The sequence below is a fragment of the Saccopteryx bilineata genome, chromosome 1 (genome assembly GCF_036850765.1).
Source record: "Saccopteryx bilineata isolate mSacBil1 chromosome 1, mSacBil1_pri_phased_curated, whole genome shotgun sequence".
Taxonomy (NCBI): domain Eukaryota; kingdom Metazoa; phylum Chordata; class Mammalia; order Chiroptera; family Emballonuridae; genus Saccopteryx; species Saccopteryx bilineata.
In genome coordinates, this window is record NC_089490.1 from 171,731,820 (window position 1) to 171,749,380 (window position 17,561).

Below are 17,561 nucleotides of genomic sequence, written 5' to 3' on the forward strand. Positions count from 1 at the left end.
CAAATTCAGAAGATGTTGTTACACAGAAGAAAGTGCCTTAGATTTTTTGCATCAGAAAATCTCTCGTTTTTAATCGAGTTTCAATCACTAATTGATTTTGGACAAATTTCTTAAATTGCTTAAACCTCATATTTCTCATTGTGGTGCATTATTTGATGATTTTCAATGTTAATTTAAGACTCATGGATTGAAAAATTATTTAATTCAATAAGTTATAGAAGAAAAATACAATAAATTTTGTTGATTTCTTACAGTGGGATGATATGCTCTAGAATTCACACACATGGCCTCACATAAAATGGTAGTGCTATGAAGATTTTGAAGAAATTGTTTGGCATATATATTTGGTACGAATATATTAGCTGACTTAGCATACAAACTAAAAAAAATTCTTTTTAGAAATAGCACCTTCTTTAAAGAAGCATAATAGATATGGATTGTTGTTTTGTACAAAATTGTTGCATCATTGTTAAAGCTGAAAAAGAATGCATTCAAGTTTACCCAGAATCAGAAAGCTATTGTTAGTTATCATCTAAAATGCATTTTTCTGAGAGATTTAAGATGGTAGGAGGTACACTCACTTCCTCCCAGGACCAAGCTGGGACTACAACTAAATATTAGAACAATTATTCTGAATAACCAACTAAAGAATAGCTGAAGAGAAGTCTTATGACCAAGGATTTACAGAAGAAGCCACATCAAGACTGGTAGGATAGGCACAGCAATCTTGAGAAAGAAGAACAAAGTTAGAGAAATCATACGATCTGATATCAAACTATACTACAAGGCCATAGTAATCAAAACGGCAAAGTACTAGCATAAAAACAAAAATATAGATTAATGGAACAGGCTAGAGAGCCCAAAAATAAACTCACAAATTATGATCAATTAATATTTGACAAAGGAGGGAAAAACATACAATGGGGTAAAGACAGTCTATTGAATAAATGGTGTTGGGATAATTGGACAGATATAAGCAAAAAAATAAAACCAGACCAACTTATTATATTACATATAAAAAGAAACTCAAGTTGAATTAAAGACTTAAGTGTTGGACTCGAAACCATAAAATTCCTAGAAGAAAACAAGCAGTAAAATTTTGGACATTTCTCACAGCAATTATTGTCTGATATAAGGCCTGTGGCAAGGGAAACAAAAGGGGTTATAGCAAACTAAAAAGTTTGTGCACAGCAAAGGAAAACATCAACAAAATGAAGACACCCCACTGAATGGGAGGACATACGCATTAATGATACGTCTGATAAAAGGTTAATATCCAAAATTTATGAAGAACTTGAAAATTCAACACCAAAAAACCAAACAATCCATTTAAAACATAGGCAAAGGACCTGAATAGACATTTCTTCAAAAAGGACATAGTGATGGCCAAAGACATATGAAAAGATGCTCAATGTCACTAATCATTAGAGAAATGCAAATTAAAACTGCAATGAGATATCAACTCACACCTGCCAGAATGGCTTTCATCAATGAATCAACAAAACACAAATGTTGGTGAGGATGTGGAAAAAAGGGAACCCTTGTGCTTTGTTGGTGGGAATGCAGATTGGCACAACCATTGTGGAAAATAGTATGAAGTTACCTCAAAAATTAAAAAATAGAAACTTCCTTATGACCCAGCAGTTCAGCTTTTAGAAACATATTAAAAGAAACCCAAACTACTAATTGGAAAGAATATTGCACACCTCTTGCAGCATTATTTACAATATTCAAGATTTGGAAGCCTATCAGTAGATGAGTAGATCAAAAAAGCTTATGGTGCATTTGACAAGGAAATACTACTTAGCTGTGAAAAAGAAAATCTTACTTTTGCAACAGCATAGATAAATCTGGAGATCATCATGCTAAGTGAAATAAGCCAATTAGAGAATAAAGGTACCATAAGATTTCACTCGTATATGGAACCTAATGAACAAAATACCCTAATAAACAAAATAAAATAGACTCAGAGAACAGACTGACAGCTATCGGAGGGGAGGGCTGTTGTGGGGCTGGTTGAAAAGATGAAGGGATTAAGAAAAAAATACCCTCCCACATATAGACTTGACTTGGGGTAGTGAACACACAGTACAACATACAGGGGATGTATTATAGATTTGTACATCTGACACTTACATAATTTTTTTAATCATTGTCGTCCCAATAAATTCAATAAAAAGTAAAGAGAAATAAAATAAATAAAAATAAAAATTTAAAAAACTTAATTGTGCGTTTCTTCATAAGTATTATGATATTGGGAGGAATACCAATTAGTTATTTTAAAAGCCAATAAACAGAAACTACTGAATAACAATCTATTGTCTGTAAAGGGATTGAGATGTGGAAAAACAGCACCTGGAAATCTTGCCATTTTTAAAAAATATTAAAATAAGAGTCAAAGTGACATTAACATGAATACTGGTTTCTAAAGCAGGATAAAACTCACTAAGAATAAACAAAACAACTAGAAAAAAATATTTTAAAAAAGAGTCTCTATGCTGAATTCAAGCCATTATAATTCTGGAATTTATTAAAAGGAATAATTCATGGAACATTTGGAAGTAATCTTTCTACTATATTATGCATTCATAAGCTCCTTATTAGGATATTGTGGCTACTTTTGGTCACTACACTTTTTAAAAGATGTGGACAAACTGGAAAGAATCAGGGAAGAATGAGGAAAACGAATAAAGGGATAGAAAACAGTAACCTGAAGAAATGTTTGAAGAATTGTGTTCCTCATAGTAGAAAAGAAAAGCCCACAGGGCCGTCTGATCGTTGTAATTAGATATGTGAGGTATTTCCACAGATTATTCCTGATTATTGTTTTTCTCCACACAAATGTTAGCGAGAACAAAAGAAAGGTATGTAATGAAAGAGCATTTTATTATAAATGTAATCCCCCCAATTAAATGTGTGTTGATTTTTCAGTTTCTCTGATCTAGTGAGAGGAGTGCTGGAAAGCTACCTTGTAATCCCTAGCAAGATGAATTTCCTTTGAGATCTGATAATAGATCCCTCCTTATTTTTGAGAAATCAGAGTAGCTCTTCGGGTCTAGGAAAGGGGCAATACAGGCATTTTATGGTTTGGATGCTTTTGGCCCAGGACTTTTAGTCTGACAATACTTACAAGGGTAGTAAGCAGGTGAACTGGAAAGAAAGGGGCCCTTTGAGTTGTGAAAGATATAAAGGGACAGCTCTGGGCATGTTCAGAATGGCAGAGTTACTGAAAAAAAAAAAAAAAAATTGAAACAATACTCCCAGAGTTGGGTAATGGTTGAATATGGTTGAGAGAGATGAACAGAGAGGCTGGGTTATATCAATCAAAGCAGGGAAGTTCCTTGTTCCATACAATTCTCAGAGAGTAGAATCCTTCTTTGGAAATTTTTTGACTCCACCAGCTATCAACAGAGACACCATGTGGCAGGGAGAAGCAATGACAGTAAGAGAAGAATGTAAAGCCTGGCTTTCGCATTTAAGTTTTAAGAGGTGGGACCCCACTAAGAAGAATTGAGCTTTCCTTCTAATATGGATATTTCAGATGGTCATAGAAATGACTGCATTTTCAGCCTACCTTAGAGAAATAGTTATGTAGAAGAGCCGCTATATTAACAGAATATTTTTAAGATGAAAGGAATAATTAAAAGATACAAAGATAATTGAAAATATTGAATTAGTTACTAATATTATTTCCTCATGAAATTTGCCCCTAATATGCTTAGATGAGATCAAATCTTCCCATGACCAACTCTCATGGCACTGTCAATCACTACTTAGAAATCATCAAATTGAAATTTTCTATTTATTGCTCTATTATCGACAGAAGTTTGTCTCTCCTTCTAGAATGTACGTTTCACAAGAGTAAGTCAATGCATCTTACCTTTAGGCTAACAGGATCACCACCGTATCATCAACCTTCATCAAAATGACACAAAGCATCCACTCAATATATAAGTTGGTAGATAACATATACTCCATAAATAACAATTGAGTGCCATTCTTTAATAGTCTAAATGTTAAAACTAAATACATTGTTACAAAAACCCTTCTCACAATAAAAATTCCAGGCCCAGAAAAGGTGTCTTACTGGTGGATCTTTCCAAACATTTAAAGAAGAATGTAAATAAGAAATAACATAAGTTAAATATAAAGTCTTTCAAGAAATAGAAAAAAAGAAAATTGTCCCTATGTCTTTTTGTAAGAATAAAATCTAACCTTTTATTCAAAACTCTGGCAAGGATATCACAAGAAAAAATGTTACAGACCAATCATGCACATTGGTGCAAAAATTCTTAATAAAATAATCAGCAATTAAAATTCAGTATATAAGATATATTTATATATAGATATAGACACTGGCACCAATACCAGGTGGAGTTTTTCCATATGTAATGTTAGTTTACCATTTAAAAAAATCAACCAGTATACATTATCACACTAAACAAAATAAAGTAGGGTAGGAAAGAAAAAACACACAATTACTTTTATAGACAGAAAAAGCATTTGACAAAATTCAACACTAATTCATGATGAAAACTCAGAGAATACTAGAAATAAAAGGGAAATATCTTAATTTATAAGTAATCTATAAGAATATTTAAAAACCTCACACCAACATCTTACACAATGGTGAAATATTAAAAATATACTTTTAAGTTTTTTCTTGAAATTAGGAAGGAAACAGGGATTTCACTGTCAACATTTTATTCAGCATTGTGCTGAAAATTTAACTAGAAAACAGAGCAAGTAAAAAAAAAGACATACAAATTGGAAAAGAAGAAATAAAATAATCATTATTCATAGACATATGATAATTATGTGCCTAGAAATTATAAAAAGCTTACGACCAATTAGAATTAATAAGTGAGTTTAGCAAGATTATTGGATATGTGTCCGACTTAGATAACTTGCATTCCAGCAACAAAACAAAAAATGAAACAGAAGTACTAATATTATTATAATAACTTCAACTAATATTAAATGTTCATAAATGAATTTATCTAAAGATGTTCAAAGCCCTTACTCCAGAAACTAAAATTTTTAAGATTAAAGAAGACTAAATAAATTAAAGAATAATTTATGTTCATTGGAAAGTACAGTGTTGGAAAGGACGATATTATAAAGATATTCATTTTCTCCAAGGTGTGTATAGATTAGTGCTATCACAACCCAAATCTCAACAGTTTTTTTAAAAGTAAAAAATGGTAGGCTTATTCTAAAATGTATACAGAAAAGACCAACAATACCAATATTAAAAACAAAAACGATGCTAGGCACTACCAAATATCAAGACCTATTATAAAGCTATAGTAATTAAAACAATGTGATATTTGTGCAAGGACAGAGAGGCTGAATAACAGAACAGACTAAAAAGCCCAGAAATGGCCCCCATATACCATTGTCATCTGATTGTGGTGGATGCTCTCTGATTGTGGTGGATGCTCTGATGTGCAGCTCATACTAACCTTAATAAATGAAAGTAATTCTTTCAGCTGCTGGGAATGATTGGTTCTTAACTCTCAGCCTTTTATGGGAATTGGCCTTGACTGAAGAAAACTGGCTCACTTAAGGTCACACCTAATTGGAGGGGTTAGTCTGTATCCAGTTATTGATCAGCACAGGAGCAATAAGACTCAGCTCCCTCTCCCTAACTCGGGATAATCTAAAAGGCCATCCCAGCTACAGACCTCTCTGTGGAACCCACAGAAGCTTTTGTTGGGACAGCATTACAATTCACCTCCTCTCTAGGTCCAATCCTGTTCCCTTTAACTCTCTTCTCAAAGTCGTGAGTTCCCAAGAGCACTCCTTCACAAAGGCCTGGCAAAGTAATCTTTAACTTCGAATTGGCTTCACAGGGAAGCCAAATGCAGCAGTTCATTCCAGGAATGTTCAGAAAAGCAGATGCTATTATGCAACTTCAGAGCTGGATCGTCTGCCTGACTAGGAGATGACAGCGGATGACAGCAAAGTTAACCAAGTAGTCATCCAAGTTGCAGCTGCTGGGCCAGATGTGATTATCTTTGCTAGAATAGAATAACAGGTGCATGATGTATGGACATTGATCTGACAAATGTGTTCTTTTCCATTTTTATTAGAAATGAGGATCAGAAGCAGTTCAAATTTCTTGGAATTGATAAAATGTTGATAGATATTTAGAGTTTTGTCCAAGGTCTACGTTAACTCTCCCGGGATATGCCATAATATAGACCAAAGTGATCCCTACCCTCTGGATATTCCACAGAACATCACGTTGGTCCACTAGATTAATGCCATTATGCTGATTGGACTGGATGAGCCAGAATGGCTAGTAGATTGGAGATCTTGATAAGACCTATATGTTCCAAAGAATGGAAACTAAAACCTGCAAAGATGTAGGGACCCATCACATCAATAAAATTTTAGGGGCCCAGTAGTCCTTTACTCTTTAAACAAAAGGGTGGGTTATTACATTTGTACCACTAAGAAGGAACAACAATGTTAGGTAGACTCACTTATGTTATGGAAATACCAGGTGGCACATTTGGGAATACTGCTGGGACTTCTGTAATTAGTAAGGTAGGAATCAGCCACCTTTCAAAAGGCCACTGGTTGATATCTTGTTCTTCCTCTGAAATGTGACCATTCTACTTTCCCTAAGTTTTACACAAAGAAAGAAAGAAAATGAACAAATTATAAATTAGACGTCAAAATGAAAATGTCTAAGTTTGAGGCTGTAACTTGAAGGAACTAAATGGGTTTACTACCTAAATCCCAGAATTTGGTCCACAGCCCACTCGATCACAGGTACTGATAGACTATCTGCAATTTACAGCCATTTGCTCTGAACAATGATGGCTTTCTCCTATGCTCCCACTGTTCAGATCTCATTGAGTTTCTCCCCTTGGTAGACTCTAACCCAGAACCATACTGGTAAATGGATTCCGGAACACGATTCCAGGCTTCTCATCTGAAACAGAGGAGACTTTAGGAAACAGTGACAATGATCTCAGTTGATATTGGACAGGGGCTCCATGGCCAATACCATACTGTCACCTATTTTTTTCTTTTTTCTTTTTTTTCTTCTTTTCTAAGTAAGCAGAGGGGAGATAAAGAGATAGACCCCCACATGCACCTTAACTAGGATTTATCTGGCAACCCTTGTCTGGGTCCAATGCTCTGCCCATCTGGGTCCATGCTGGCAATTGAGCTATTTTTAGTGTCTGAGGTAGAAGCTCCATGAGCCAGCCTCAGCACCCAAGTTGATGTGCTGGAACTGAGGAGCCACTGAGCCACCTCACCCGCAGGTGTTGTAAAGTACCAAAAGCCACAGAATTAATATTAATATTTTGGGAGATTTGAAGAACATTTTATTAATTTGGGTTATGGTGTGCAGAGAAATTGTGAGAAATAGTCCCTGTACTGTGTGATTGGCATAACCAGGATGGTCCTTGGCATTGTATTGTAAATGCAAAGGGGAGGAAAACATGGATTCCCAGACATTCCACCAGGCCTGTGGGGAAAGGGGTGAATGGCTAGCCAGGTGCAGGAAGAGAAAAGCCAAAATAAACATTTTCTTATAGTAATGAGCCATTTGCGGGCATTTGTCGCCACAGAAACTACCTCTCCCATGTGAATGTATATAGTTAATGTGTGTGACACTGGACAAAGAGATGGTGGATAAACATTAGAAAATATAGGAATGTCTTTTAATATGTAAAGAGACATCTTTCTATCGTGTTGACTTGTAAATTTTGTTTTCTCCAAAATAATGTATGGCTTGCAAATTGAACATGGTCCTATCATGTTAAAGGACATATGACTATAACCAATAGTGGTAAAGGGCACCTAATTGCAGTTTTTGCTTCTATACTTCCCGCTTGCAAAACTATAAAAACTAAGTGTATAAAAAGGGCCGGCGCACTCTCCCTCAGACTTCTGTCAGAGTTGCCGCCGCTTGGCCAAGCTAGAAAATAAAGCTTTGATGTGTAATCAATGGACTTTGTTCGTGTCTTCAATGTTTTGGGTCCCTCTGGATTAGGCTTAACAGAACCAATTGAGCCATGGCTGTGAAAGGTGAAGAGAGAGAGAGAAGGGAGAGGAGGAGGAAGAGGAGGGATGAAGAAGCGAATGGTAGTTTCTGCTGTGTGCCCTGACAAGTAATCGAATCCGGGACATCTATACACAGGGCCAATGCTCCATCCAGTGAGCCAACAGGCCAGGACCTCATATATATTATTAATGAAAGAAAAATAAAGAAAAAATAAACAAGCAAAAAAATTCTGTATCTTTCACTTTTTCCCCCACTTGACCTGAGAATTTTTGAAAGAGACATGTTAACCTCCCACCATGGTTACAGGGCTGTGCACTTCTCTTTTCACTAATAGAAATTTTGCTAAACATGTTTTAGCTCAAGCATGTGATGCATGAAAGTTAGTAAAGATTCTTCTGACTTTTGATTTTCCTAGTTGATAATTTGTTTTCAGCAATCTATTTTTAAATCTATTTATATATAAAAATTACCATATGTTGTTTAAAATTTTTTTAACTTTTTTTGTTCTCTGACAATTTCTTTGAAATGTCTTCTTGTATCATCTTAATAATTCATTTTTATTTCCTTATTTATATCTGGGGAATATCTTATCCAGGTAGTGAGAGGTTAATTAAAAATGAATTCTGTGCCTGTCCTGTGGTGGCGCAGTGGATAAAGCATCAACATGGAATGCTGAGGTCACCAGTTTGAAACCCTGGGTTTGCCTGGTCAAGGCACATACGGGAGTTGATGCTTCCTGCTCCTCCTCCCCCCTTCTCTCTCTCTCTCTCTGTCTCTCTCTGTCTCTCTCTCTCTCTCCCTCTCCCTCTCTCTGTTTCTCTGTAAAATGAATAAATAAAATCTTAAAAAGAAATGTATTCTGTCACCTGTTGGCCAGAATTTATAAAGAACTTGTAAAACTCAACACCAGGAAAATAAACAATCCAATCAAGAAACGGGCAAAAGAAATGAATAGACACTTCTCCAAAGAGGATATACAGATGGCCAATAGGAAGGTGCAGTCACCTGGTGCCAATGGACTAGCAGGCTGTGACCCACAGATTTTGTGGCTCTGTTTGGGAGCTTCCAGGTTGGGAAGCTTTTATGCAGTGAGTGTAAGATGCATTCTTCTTCTGGCTTCTCCTGCCCCTGGCATAGTCCTTTCCTTAAAGGAACACAAGAGATAAGTGCGTTATGCTTTTTCCCATGTTATTATCACAAAGCCTATAAGAACAGTTCCACCATAATAGTCATGGCTTAGGATATCACACTCAATTACCTCATGCGGGTACTCCTTTCACATGCATTGTCTTGCATGATAAAGCTACTCCCTGCAGAGCATCCTTCTAAAAGAGACCTTTTTACAAGTGTTCAGTTTCCTACTTCTTCCTAAATTGTATTCTTTGGCCCCAACCCCTCAGCTGAAGTTCTCAAAGCACACAAATACACACACACCACCAAATAGGTACAGTAATTTTTTTTTAATTTCCATTGGTGAGAGAGAGAGAGAGAGAGAGAGAGAGAGAGAGAGAAATGGAAAAAGAGAAGGTAAGTGAGAGAGAAAACAAGCATTAACTTGTTGCTGCATTCAGTTGTTTCATTTAGTTGTGCACTCATTAAATGCTTCTCATACTGCCCTGAACAGGGACGGCTGGAATCCGTGACCTAGGTGTGCAAGGAGACATTTTATTTACTGAGCCACCTGGCCAAGGTAATTTTTTTAAAAAGGGGACTCATTAGTAACATAGGAAGCCATCTTTATAGACTCTCCTGTTAGTTACTAACATTTTCTATTTTAATGCTTAATAAAAAAAATTAGACAAAGTAATCTTTATATTGAAGTTTGCTTATATGACTAAAGAAGATTAAAGAATTTTTATAATTTTGTCCTTCGTAAGTAAAAGGGATCCTAACATTTGAATTAGCTAAAGTAAAGGAATATATCTATATCTGTGTATTAGAAAAAGTCTTCAATTATTATTTTGTGTGTGGCCAAGCTAAAACCCTCAAATCAATAATGCCCTATTTTTTCACAAAATAATGCTATCCTGATAAAATGTGAAAATGAAGAGGCCTGTTTCTTGAAATGTATTTTTTTTACTTGTCAATGTGGAGATAATCAAGTACATTGCTTCAAAAACAATGAAATAATATTAAATTTACTGAGCTTTATTCACATGTTAACATTCCAGTCTCTTTTGACCTTCTTAAATTTTGGCCTACTATCTCTTGGCTTTTTTCATCTTCTTCCAGATCAATTCCCATTTGGATCTATGAATTTGTTTAAAGCAGCCTTTAAGTGTTCATAATGAAATCAGTGAAACTATACTAAGTGCCATATACTGTAAATTTTAAAATATATTCTTTCACTAGCCTAATAAAACCACTATTGCTTTTAGCTATTTCATCAATAACACTGTACCCGATTTGGCATCTGACTGAGACATCTTCTTCGGTCTTGGTTTTCAAACGAAAACAATTGCACACAGTTTCCCTTGGAATTATACTAACCAAAATGGGGTGGGCGATAAAGGATTATTTCTGGAAATTTCTCTCTCTCTATATTTTTTTATCAACACACTGAAACCCCAAAATGCATTATTTTCTAAAAGGTGTGGATGAAAAAGGGGCCACATCCTAAACCTGATAAGCTCAAGGGGAGACCAGTATGGTGAATTTACAAACTCAGAGACCTAAAGTAAGCACACAGGATGGTCTGTTATTAAAACTTTCTAACTAAAAGCAGTTCATTTCAGGTAGTCATGTCCTGTGCTGGTATCTTCCCTGACAAAGGTGAATCTTCACCTGAACTGAGCCTGCTTATGGTCTTTTTGTATCTAGGATAATATACCGTTGGAATGTCAGAATAATTTTTTTCTTTTTTACCCTTCAAAGCACAACCACCACCCCAGAGCAGATTGCTATTATTATCATGTTGATTGTTAACTGTTAAACTATTGTTTACCTGCCTATGTAGAATAAGTATGTGTTTATTTGTTTTACTTTCGATCCAATCTCAGAGATTTCCCCACTTTGCTTTCTCCTGCCTCCCTAAACTATCACCAGTGGATTTGCTGTAATCCCCTTTGATTCTGATGTGTAAAATAAGTGCTGAAACTGATATTCTCTGGAGTTTTTGCTCAATCTGTTGAGATTTTGCTTCCTGCCACTGTTGTCAATTTGGATCAAAAAACGTCTTACAGGTTTGGACATTTCTTACATTGATAGAGGCATAGACTCAAATATTATATGTACCTCTGTTTATATGTTTGCTTTCCTAAATATATATCATTATATTCTATATCAGGAAAAAAGTAATTTTTTAATCTTTATGAAATTTAAATATGTGATTCATTTGGAAATTTTCTAGAATCCATGGACAGACATATTAAATAGCTAGGAATTCTGACCTTACTTTGTTGCAGATTTCTTAAAAAATATGTAGATAAAATTTTGAATATATATATTAAATGGAAAAGATTTTTTAGGGATGCTTCAAATCTCCAGCCTGAAATATAAAGGACTCTCTTCCTCCTTTTCAAATATTCCCAATACAGGCCTGTCTACTACACACAAATACATAAATTTCCTCCTTTTGTAAACTTGACTCCTATTCCCATATCATACTTCTAGTGGTTTATCAATCCAAACTTACTCTCACAGCAATAAAGTTGGAAGTTCTTTGAATAACATTAATGTGTGTTAGAGCAGCCATTCTTGCCAGTCCCATTTTTATTTTTATCTTTTTAGGTACAAAATTATTTAACAGATATACTTGGATAGAGCCAGTTATCAATCAAAGATATAGGTTGATTGACATTCAAGTTTCGTAAAGAATTCATTAATGGAACAATGTAAATTTCTTTAAAATTTCATGATTAACCATTTAAATCAGTTTTATAGCTATTTAATTAAAGTACCAAAAAGGAATTAATATAACACAAAATTGAAATAATAATGGCATGTTATTTGGGAATCACAATAAGTTACTTTGAAAGAGATTTACTCTCAAGGCAAATTCATTGCATTGTTTGCTTAATCCATTTTAATGAAATTCTTTAGTATGTGGAAACAATTAAAAATCAACATGTTCTTTTGCTAATCACACTTCTTAAATGTAAATCTGGTCATGTTTTATCTTCTACTTAAAATTCTTCAGTGGCTCTCATAGTCTTCAGAATTATGTAATAATAAACTCCTTTATTTATTTATTTATGTTTTGTTCAAACCCTCTACCATAAAAAAATAAAATAAAATAAAGCAAAGATTTATAGACACAGACAACAGTGTGGTTATTGCCAGAGTGATGGAGGGGGGGAAAGGGAAATAGATATGGGGGGCGGTGATCGACTCTTAGCATGGTATTTAATGTTCTTTATTACCTGATCTTACTCACCTTGCTGCTGTTATCTTCTGCCATCTTCCTACGGTGTTCCAGCCATACTGTAGTTTTGAATATCTACTTGGCTCACACTCAGTTCAAGTGCCCATATACATCCCGGTCTGTCTGTTTAGAAAAAAATCATTGCACCAGAAAAACTGTCATTCAGCTAATTCCTAATCATTTTACAAGATTCATTCCATTTATCTCTTTTGGGAAAACTTCATTATTACTCCAGAGTGCTATGGTCTTTCAGATTACTTTATATTTGCCTACATGGTAACTCTTAACAACACTATTTTTTAAACATCTGTTTTCCCTACTTTGTATGACTTTAGTTGGCCCATAGATATCCAAAACATGTTTCTATTTAAAGGAAAAGAAAGTAATAATGAGCTATATTGTATTCTTTCAGTCTTGATGAATAGTTTTTTTATTTAAGAAATACTGCCTAATGTTATTGTTCTAACCCTTCATCATTTCCACTTTTATAAACATTCAATGACAAGATCCTAAGTTTCATTAATTTACAAAGAAACTATAGGAAATTGAGTTGAATTAATTGGAATTCATAAAATTATTTATTTTTTATTGATTTAAATTTATTGTGTTTACATAGATTCCAGTATCCCCCATCAACATCCCCCTTGCCCCCCTTCCCTCCAGGATTTGCTTTTCTGCTCTCTATAACACTGTGTTATATGCATATGATTTTACCAATCTCTTTTCCTTCCCTGATCCCATCCTATCATCCCCTTTCCCTCTGGTCCCTTTAAAATGGAACTCAAGAACAAGAGATAAATATATATCGAAAGTTCAAACAACTATTTTTGTCATGGAATAAAAACTTTTTACTGGGGGCTATCAATTTGCTTAATGAACTCCATACATACTGCGGAAGTCTCCTACAGCACTTGATGATCTACATATGATGTTAAAAAGTCAAACTTTGCTTTCTATTACTGTTTTTATGAGTATCTATTTATTTTTATCATTCTATTTTCCCTTCAGTACTGTGTTTTGACTTTCCATATATTTCCCTTATAGTACAATATAGATAATTTAAATCATTTACCAAAAACAGGGTATGTGAATGAAAAAGTCAAAGTGTTAATCCTGATTCTAATGCATAGAATGAGATATGACCCTTATCTCCAGTGTTGAGACACTGTACATAAAGCTTTTGATATAAGGTAACTGGTAATTGTTTTAGTCCTTTATCTCATCCACATCCCATTTTCCAATGAATCCCATTTCACTCATTGAACATAGCAGATTGTAGCTTTTGACTTTGTCAATTATTTTTTGGTTTTCAAACTCTTTTCTTCACTTCCATAAATTTTATTTTCTTATCTATTTTAACAATTCTTCTATCTTTCTTCCTCTAACTGTAAGCATCTCCAAAGACATAACTGAACTTTGTTTTCTGAATTTTCTTTTTGTATCAGCTGGTATTGTACCTTATATTACATCTCCACCCTCTACTTTCTCCCAAGTATAGTTTTCCATTTCTTACAGCCTGATAGCACTATCTGATGCTTTAGTCTCAATGCAGCTAAAATAGAATACTTCATCTTTCTTCCCATGATTGCACTTCTTCTGAACCATATTTCTATAAATATCCCATTAGCCATCAACTTATCGAGTTCAAAAATTATAACTTATCATTGAGTATTTTCTCACAGTTCTGGAGGTTAGAAGTCCATGAACAAGGTGCCAGTAGGGCTGGTTTCCTCTGAGACCTCTCTCCTTGGCTTGTAGATGGCTGCCCGTGGCTTCCACTTTATACACTCAGCTCTGTATGTGACTGCACATCCCTGGTATCCCTTTTTCTTCTTATGATATACCTGTCTTATTGGATTAGAACTGCTCCCTACCAACTTCATTTTAACTTAAACATCTCTTTGAAGGTATTATTTCCAAATATGCTTACATTCTGAACTATGAAAAAATAGGAATATATTTCTGTTGTTTAAGTCCCCAGTTTGTGAAATTTTGTTACGGCAACCTGAACAAACCGATACAGTATTGAACTTGGGTCAAGTACTTTCCAATCCATAGGTAATCTAATGTTGTTCCTCCTATCTGTAATAAAGTTGATTATACAAGGAAAAGGGAAAAAAATACTAGCAAAAGAAACAAGTATAGATGTAGATGTAGTGGTCCAGAGTCAGAATGCTTTTTACTTATTACTTTATTTACCTTTAATATTAAAAAAAATATTGTAACGGGTGCAGGGGGAGGGAAGGAGGGAGAAGGGGAGGGGCACAAAGAAAACTAGATAGAAGGTGACGGAGGACAATCTGACTTTGGGTGATGGGTATGCAACATAATTGAATGACAAGATAATCTGGACATGTTTTCTTTGAATATATGTACCCTGATTTATTGATGTCACCCCATTAAAATTAATAAAAATTTATTTATAAAAAATATTATAGATTGCTTAGCCTCTCAGAAGATTTATTTTTAAATATTTAATTTATTGTTTTTACTGAGGGGGTTAATGAGAAGCATCAGCTCATAGTTGCTTTATTCTAGTTGTTCATTGCTTGTTTATATGTGTGCCTAAACCAGGCAAGCTCAGGGTTTCGAACTGGCGATATCAGCATTCCAGGTTGCTTCTCTATCCACCCTTCCACTACAGGCCAAGCAAGGTTTTTATTTTTATATGTTAGGAAGCCCCCATGTGTTTAATGATAGAATCAGTAGAAAGGCTCAAGAGGAAGGTAAAGGAAAGGGAGAGGAGAATTGATGTGGTTTAGTTCTTAGATACCTGACAAATGATAAGATTTAAAGCACAGATGAAGGAATCCATCTTGGACAGAAGAAAAAACATAGAAGAAATGTGTTACTTTAACTAAAAGGAAGGAAATAAGTCCTTATCTTAAGTAAGTTTGTCAAGTGAACCTCATTCTTATGGCTTCCATTTTCTCTTCTGTTGAAGTGGCAGTTTAGAGGCTGGAGGAGAGTGAAGAATGTATAAAATTAACAAGAAAGCTAAGTGGTGATGGAAGGAGACTTGATTTACAGTGGCGTACACACAAGGCAATATAAAGATGATGTGTTGTAGAATTGTACACCTGAAACCTATATAATTTTATTAATCAACATCACCCCCAATAAATGTAATAAAAAAGTTCTTTTTTGAAACTGCCTAACCATTATTTATATCCCCCTTTCAGCAATTAAAATGAAATGAAACAAAATACACAAGCCAAGAATAGCCAACCTATTGTTTGATCATCGACATACTTGGTTCTGCTGTCCTCATTTATCTAGTCCTATTACTCATTTCTCAACATCTAGTCATCACCAATCCTGAGATTTTTGCTTTTGATATCTCTTGTATTCTCTGGACTTAACAACTTATTTTCCTAGGGTCTACTTTTGTTTAGTCCCACATTTTTTTTTTTTGGTGAAATTTTACAAATTCTTTGGTGCTCTTCTTATTCCTTGTTTTGCCTCTCCCATCATTATCCCAAATTGCTGTTCAAGTAATCATGCTACGAAACAAAGCTGATCATGTAGTTCTCTTTTGTTAAAATCCTTCACTGCTTCATTACAGTCTAAAGTGAATATCATTGTAAGCAAGGCTCTTCATAATCTGGTCAATGCTGACTCTTCCAGCTTCATTTTCTGTCACTCTCTTTTCTTTATATCACCAAATTTTTTTTTAAAGTTTTAGCAAAATAAAACTATACAGAATTTTGAACATACCAGGTGTTCTATGTCTGTGTTTTCATACATGTTTTTACACTTGTTAAAAATCTCCTTTTCTCTTTGTTCAATCTGCCATAGTGATTTTACAAAACCCAACTGGGACATCCTCTCAATGAGAAATGGCAATCCTTCCCCCATCCTGCTTCAAGTCAGTTAATAACTCACTCCTCAGGAAGCCAGGAGTACTTTGTACACAAGTCTCTCATTGTAGTAAAAAATACTCTAGTGTTACCCAACTAGGGAACGATGCACGTAAGTGTCAGGATAGTATTATGTTCGACCCAATTTAGAGTCAATACAGGGTTCTGATATTCATTGGTGTGACTCCTAGGGACCAGCATACCTTCTTGCTCATTGTTAGTGAAAACATTTTCTTTTTTAAAGGTTTAGATATTGGAATCAATGTAGCATTTTTCTAACATTCTACCTCTCACCAAGTTCTCACTCTCCTCTATGCTAAAAACACTTCCTTCTTCTTTTGTCTTTGGGAAATTGTTTAAGACACAAAACATACCGTAACCCGACTGAAGATTTTCTTGCTAATTCTTGTTGATTTGCCATTCAGTTTACCATAAATAACTCTGAAGATTTAATAATAAATGTTGAACCCTCTCATATTGTTTGCAATTTTCCATATCTATTGTTTGCTGTCTCTCTATCAGAACATTCACCTCATTAAGTAGAGTTACCATGTTTTATACTTACTGTCTAGTGCTATCTGTAAAATCATTTCTGATTGAAGAGTTATCGATTACCTATCCAAAATGTCTCTAAGATTTGATCATTTCTATTTATTTCCATGGCCTTCACTTAATCTGGTTTTTCACCTTATGCCCTAATTACTCTAGGATACCTTTAGCCAAGCTCTAGTTTCTTGCATTAGCTATTATTCTGTTCTTATATAAAACACATGAAGTATTGCTTTCATCATCCTTTTAACTTACCAGAGCAGCATTTTCTAAATTCATATATTAATTTGCACAGAGCAGCATTTTCTGAATTATATATTTTGAAAGCCTAGGTCTATGGACTATTTATAGATACAGCTTTGAAAAATTTCCTGGTCAAACATATTTTGGTCATTCTGGACTAAATCTTGAAATGTTTACTTAAGATAGAACAAATTATTTATTATACTAAAATATTTTACAGCTCTTAGAAAAAAAAAGGTAGGCAAAATTTCTCAAGTTTACTTCTTGACTAAAGTATACTGAAGACTAAGGTTGTATAGGACATGCTTTAAGAAAGGCTAACCCAGAGAATCTTACTCAAGCATTTTATTCTGCTCCCATTTTTTTTTTTCTAACTCAACAGAATGCTAAACTGATTTCCTTCTTGGCTTTTCTTTCCCACCCAAGCCAGCCTCAGATTTGGATCTTTCTCAGCCCTCACTTCCTCTGCCAATGCTACTACCCTAGTGCAATGTTCTTTTCCTGCACCTGTATACAG